This window comes from Passer domesticus, chromosome 23, assembly GCF_036417665.1.
Source record: "Passer domesticus isolate bPasDom1 chromosome 23, bPasDom1.hap1, whole genome shotgun sequence".
NCBI classification, from domain to species: domain Eukaryota; kingdom Metazoa; phylum Chordata; class Aves; order Passeriformes; family Passeridae; genus Passer; species Passer domesticus.
In genome coordinates, this window is record NC_087496.1 from 1,802,439 (window position 1) to 1,809,153 (window position 6,715).

The following is a 6,715-nucleotide window of genomic DNA, read 5'->3' on the forward strand; positions in this document are numbered from 1 at the left end:
GCTTTTTTTTTTTTTTTTTTTTTTTTTTTTGCCAGCCCTTGAATTATTTTCTGTGGCTCTTTCTCAGCTCTGCCTTCACTGGCAGAGCTCAACGAGGGGACAGCCAGCACCTCTGCCCATCCCCATCCTACTCCCCAGATATCCAGGTCGGGAGGCTGTACTCAGCCTCGGGGAGGTTTTATAGTTTCAAACCTCTTGCCAGTCAGATCTTTCAGACAATCCAGCTCATTAAATGGAAAGAAAGACTTTAAATTTACAGCCTCCATCAATGTATAAAGCCCTCAGCTTCCCGACGGCCGCTGCCTGGCTGGCATTATAACGTAATAGTCTTTTTCTTTATTTTAAAAGCAAGAGATAATAATTAAAGATTGGATTATGAGCTAGCCCAGCATCACAAGAAAGACACAACTTTATCGTATTACATAGCATCAAAATTAATTAGAAGCGCGTTAATCTCTAATCTAGGAAAATATTGCAGGATCTGTGGCCTCAATATCACATCCCCCATCCAGTGCCTGACAGCCTGGCCCCTTTGAAAACCTCCCTGCACCATCCCTGCAAAGAAAGCTTTGCAAACCTCATGTAATCAATGTGGCTTTGATTAGTCAGAGCTCGCAGACGCTCTGGCAGCCGCTCCCGGTGCTGCTGCCTTTGTGCTCGGCCCAGCGCTCCCAGGGACTGGGAGTGAGTCAGGTCCCATTCCTGCCACGCTGGCAAATCAGCACTGAAAGCGTTTAGGAGCACAGGCAAGGGCCTAAACCAGCACTGATCACTGGATGCCTTTGGGATTGGGAAGGAGATCTCAGCAGGGTGATCCAGGCAGGCTGCAGCTCTTTCCTGGTGTTTGCTCCTTTCTGCTTCGGCAGGGCTGAAGTGGCTTTGGCACAGCGCTGGTGGTGCTGCCAACTTCACCCCCTGTTGGCCACAATCTGGGGACTCTACTGAAGCTCCAGACCTTGGGTTTGTTTGATTTTCCAGCCCCATGTCTTGGTTACCCGTTACCCAGGAGATGCTACCTGTGAGGGTGGTGAGGCCCTGGCACAGGCTGCCCAGAGCAGCTGGGGCTGCCCCTGGATCCCTGGCAGTGCCCAAGGCCAGGCTGGACAGGGCTTGGAGCACCCTGGGGTAGTGGAAGGTGTCCCTGCCCATGGCAGGGGGTGGCACTGGATGGGCTTTAAGGTCCCTTCCCACCCAAACCATTTTGGGGCTCCATGACTCTCTTCTGAGCACAAACTGTCACCCATGAGTTAGAGCTGCATCCCCCAAATTCCAGGGGTGGGTCCACATTCCACCTCTCCAGGTGTGCTGAGCATGGATACATTACTTGATGCCATCGTGGGTCATTGGATGCGATGATCCTTGCGGGTCCCTTCCAGCTCCAGATATTCTCCAGTTCCATGACTGAGGCATGACTTTAATTTAATTCCACAGGGAGCTCCCAGAGCTGCAGAGACATCAGAGTGTCACACAGAGCAGCAAATCAAAGACAGCAGCAACACCGCAATTTTAACAACAATTATTTCTAAAGAAGCCCTTGATTTGGAAAACTTGCAGTGGGCACAAGAGGGCTTGGGGTTTGTGGGAATTCAGCTGTTAAGAAAGACTCAGTGGGAGTTAGAAAAGGGCTTGTGACAAGTGGTGGAGGGACAGGACAATGGGGAATGACTTCCCATGGACAGAGGACAGGGCTAGACAGGATATTGGGAAGGAATTGTTCTCTGTGGAGGTGGTGAGGCCCTGGCACAGGATGCCCAGAGCAGCTGTGGCTGTCCTATCCCTGGAAGTGCCCAAGGCCAGGCCGTCTGGAGCCCTGGTCTATGGAAAGCATCCCTGACCATGCTTTGGGTTGGACTTTGAGGTGATTTTTGAGGTTCCTTCCCACCCAAACCTTCAGTGATTAAATGACTCTGGGAAGTGTGGCAGTCCATCCTGGAGAGGACAAGCTGTGAACCACCTACAGAGCAGCTAACAGCACTGGGCCCTGGACACTGAGCAGCCAAGATGGATAACATCCAGCCAGGCTACGGCGAGAGGGAGAGGAGAGGAGAGGAGAAGGACCATGGGAACAACTGGGAGCGACCGTGCAAATAGAGACTACACAACAGTCTGTGACTGGCTAGAAGCTTTCTAGAACGTTCCATCATTGTCTATATAAGAGTGTGCTCTACCCCATTTCCGGGTGTTTTAAAGGAGCTACATAGACCTGCGAGTATGGGACTTCTAGGGAGCAAGGACTTTATTTCTTAGGGGCAGCTGTGAGCAGGTGTTTCTATTTATGTTTTATGTTGTGCCCTTTTACTTGTTCACCCCCTTTTATTTCTCCTTGTATTAAAGCTTTCAATTTCCATCCTTTTAGTCGTTCCCATCCCTTTTAATTTTGCCACACAACTCCTGGCTGGTCTGGTCCACAGGTCACACTCATTGGATGTGACAGAGGGGCCTGGGCCTCAGGTGCTCTGAGCAAAGCAGTGCCCCAAACTCCCTATTTCAGGCCTCAAACTTCCCTTGCAAAGGGAATCACAACATGTAGGATCTTGTATGGTCATCAGCCTTTGGGACCACCCTTCAATATTTGCATTCCTGACAATAACTTGGAAGAAGCAGGGGAATGGTGGTTGCTCAACACCTTCCATGCAAGAAAGAAAAGAAGCTTTGTGACAACAGCATTTTCTTCCCTGATCTAAATATTTACATTGCTGAAGTGGAAAGGGGCTGGAGAGAAACAAGCCTGGGAAGGCAGGATCCCTGGGAGATGGGCTGGGAGCTGTTATTCAGCAAAGAGAAGTGCAAGGTAATGCGATGTGGGGAGACCACTTAAACTGTTCCTGCACTCCAGTGGTTTGTGAATTAATTGTAGCCTGGCAGGAAAACACCCAGGCATCCTGCGGAATAACCTGATGGAAGGAGCTGCTGGTAGCCAAGCAGCAATTAGGAGGGGAAACAAGTCATTAAGCTGCATTAAGCCAGGGATGGGAGGTTTTAATGCAAGGCTAATGCCCAGCTGGGTAAATTTGTGAAGGATTGACTCTTTCCCTGTTCATCTTTGGAAGAGCCTGTCCCAGGACACCAGAGCACTATGCTGCCCATTGTGCTGAGGCAGGGCTGCCTCTTGTTTGATGCACAAAGTTTCAATGCCTGCCAAAAAAATGGGAATAAATCCAAGGTCCTGTAGGCTCATTGCTGCCACAGAGACAGATGAGGCTGCTCGGAGCTGGGCACATCAGCTCCTGGAACTTTATGGAGTCAGCAAGACTCCCTGCACCTCCCCGAGCTGAGGGACAGGAATGGGAGATTGAAAAGACTTAAATTTGTGTCTGCAATTTGGGTTTCGCATTCCCTAAACCACAGGGATCAATTTGTTCTATCTCAGGGAGATCAGAGGGAATGGCCACACATAAATACAGATGAGAGCCTGCACATTGCTCAGGGTCCCTCCCTGCTTTAAACTCCCTGTCAGCCTCCTCCTGATCCCAATTCCTGCTCCACGTTGCATTTAGAGCATAAATATCTATTTTAAAAGTGCAGGACACCCTCCTGCCAAGTGTGGAGATCCCCTGTGGGTGTCACCTGCTGCCACCTGACCTTTACAGAAGAAGAAACTGCAGCTTCACATTGCTCATCATCATCCTCGGTGGTGTTGGAGCCAGCAGCAGATTTGGCTCCAGTTTCCATCCTTCAGGGTGCCAGAGACTGCCCTGGGATCCACTGGAGGGGACTTAGTCTGAGATGCTGAAAAATCCTTGTGAAGGGTGGAAGAAAGTCATGGAGAACGATGGTGCTACTTCTACACAGCCTCCCTGAGAGCTTCCTCAAAGGGGATTGCAGGACTCAAGGTGAGAAAACCCCTCTTGATTCCCTCCAGCCTTCCTCAGGGCAGTTGTCCATCCCATCCTGTCCCATCAAAGTCCCATCCTGTCTCACCTCATTTCATCTTTTCGCATCCCATCCCATCCCATCCCATCCCATCCCATCCCATCCCATCCCATCCCATCCCATCCCATCCCATCCCATCCCATCCCATCCCATCCCATTCCATCCCCTCCTATCCCACCCCTTCCTTGCTCCCCTGCTCCCTCAATCCCTAGAGACCCTTTTCTCCCAGTCAAGGGAAATTTCCAGAGAGGGCAGCAGCTCCTCTTCCCACTCCTGATTTCCTTGGAGCAAACAGGCGAGGGTGTGAAAGCATTGCACAGAGCAAGGCAGGGCTGGTGGCAGGAGAAGGGCAGGAGCTGCAGCTCAGGGTCTCCCCCAGCACATCCAGCCCCGCTGGCAGTGGGATCCACCCTCCCATTCCCACTGTGCCCAGAGCAGGGCAATAGCAGAGGAGCAGGAGCCCAGTTAGCCAACAGAGCCTGGAAAAGCCAAAGGGGACCAAAATATTGACCAGGATGCTCACAGAGCACTGAGAAAATGCAGCTTTATGGATCCCAGAGGCTGCAAATCCCAGCCCTTCCTGGCTGGAAATGCAGTAATCAGGGAACTGCTGCTCCTCACTTTGGGATTTTGGTCTGTTTAACGAGTCTCTGTGTGTGAGAGTATTCACACACCTCTCCCTCCAATCGCTCTTCAATCGCCCTGAATCCAGCTCCAACACAGCCTTCAAAGTGTCCTGCTGGGCTGGGGTGGGCTGGATTCGGTCTGGGATGGGCTGGATTCGGTCTGGGGTGGGCTGGATTCGGTCTGGGATGGGCTGGATTCAGTCTGGGATGGGCTGGATTCGGTCTGGGATGGGCTGGATTCAGTCTGGGATGGGCTGGATTCGGTCTGGGATGGGCTGGATTCAGTCTGGGATAGGCTGGATTTAGTCTGGGATGGGCTGGATTAGGTCTGGGATGGGCTGGATTCAGTCTGGGATGGGCTGGATTCGGTCTGGGATGGGCTGGATTTGGTCTGGGATGGGCTGGATTTGGTCTGGGATGGGCTGGATTCGGTCTGGGATGGGCTGGATTTGGTCTGGGATGGGCTGGATTCAGTCTGGGATGGGCTGGATTCAGTCTGGGGTGGGCTGGATTTGGTTTGGGATGGGCTGGATTCAGGCTGGGATGGGCTGGATTCCATCTGGGATGGGCTGGATTCCATCTAGGATGGGCTGGATTTGGTTTGGGATGGGCTGGATTCAGTCTGGGATGGGCTGGGCTCAGTCTAAGATGGGCTGGATTCCATCTGGGATGGGCCATTCCCAGTCACCCTCTCACGCCAGGCCCTTGTGAAAAGTCCCTCTCCAAGCCTATCCACAGTGTAAGAAGCAACCAGAGCACAGCACGAGCTTTCCCTCCATGGCATCACCTCTGTAAACCCCTCTTCATTCCCACCCTCCTGCATCATCTACAGGCCACTGGGTCCAGGGTGGGCCAGGAGCTGCAGCAGCTGGATCCCGTTTGGATGGAGGCACGTTTTGGGTTCCATAAACTCTCCCAGGGTCCAAAGGAACCTCTCCATGGATTTGTCACTAAATCCAGCAGCTCCCACAGCAAAGCTCAGACCCAGCCAGCAGCTGTTGGACGGAATCTTCTGAATTTCAGGTCGCTTTGGGCTCACAAGTGTCCACTCAGCCAGAGGAGACCCCAGCTTCCCTCGGGCTCTGTCCCAGCTCCATCCCTGCTGGACTTCCTTCCCAACACCAGCAGCAAACCAGACCTGGTGTGACTGAGGCTTTGCTCCCTGCAGAGCTTTGCCAGCTCCTGCCAGCTGGAAGTTGGGTGTCTATTGGATTTAATAATACCTTATGTCCAATGAATATTATGATTAATTGTTATTACTAACAAAACCCCCCCAAAATTACCCATTTCAGACAAAGGAGACTGATTTGATTTGTGATTTTTTGATAGGTACTTAGTAAATTTTTTTCTTTAAAGACAATTAAACCCCCGGAGGAAAGGGAAAATGTTTAAAATCCAAATAAACAGGCTTTCTGTCAAAAATTACAGCTTCCAAAGGGGGCAAAGGGCCCAGGATCCATCTGCTGAGGGGCCTTGTCAGCAGCCCCCCCTAGTAAGGGATCTCTGAGAAAAGCTGAGCTTAATTAGAGCCTTACATGTTGTTTTCCCCCTTCCCCAGATGTTTTTTCCATCATTTACTCCTTGTTTCATCCCTGAGTGCAGTGGAAAGGGAAGTAAAGCTCCTCTCTGCCTCGGGTGCAGGTAATGAGTGCTGCAGACATTTGGGATAAAGTTGCCCAAGGCAAAAGATGATGCTTTGGCTGCTGCAGCAATTTTCTCACCACCCTCCTGAGGTCCATTTTGGGTTTTACAACCTGCACACTGCACCTTTTGGAGTAAAGATTGAGCCTCTGTGACAACACCAGGGGGTGGGGAGGGCAGAAGATAGAAAGCAGGAGGGTGGGGATGAAGAGGGATTTACAGAGGTGATGCCATGGAGGAAAAGCTCGTGTTGTGCTCTGGTGACTTCTTACACTGCAGACAGGCTTGGAGAGAGACTTTTCACAAGGGCCTGGCGTGATGGGATGAGGGGGAAAGGCCTGAAGCTGAAGGAAAGCAGGGATGGATGGGATATTGGGAAGGAATTCCTCTCTGTGAGGGTGGGCAGGCCCTGGCACAGGGTGCCCAGAGAAGCTTTGGTGCCCCTGGATCCCTGGCAGTGCCCAAGGCCAGGCTGGACAGGGCTTGGAGCAGCCTGGGACAGTGGAAGGTGTCCCTGCCATGGCACAGAGCTGGAATTAGATGAGCTTTTAATTCTCTTCCAACAGAAACTATTC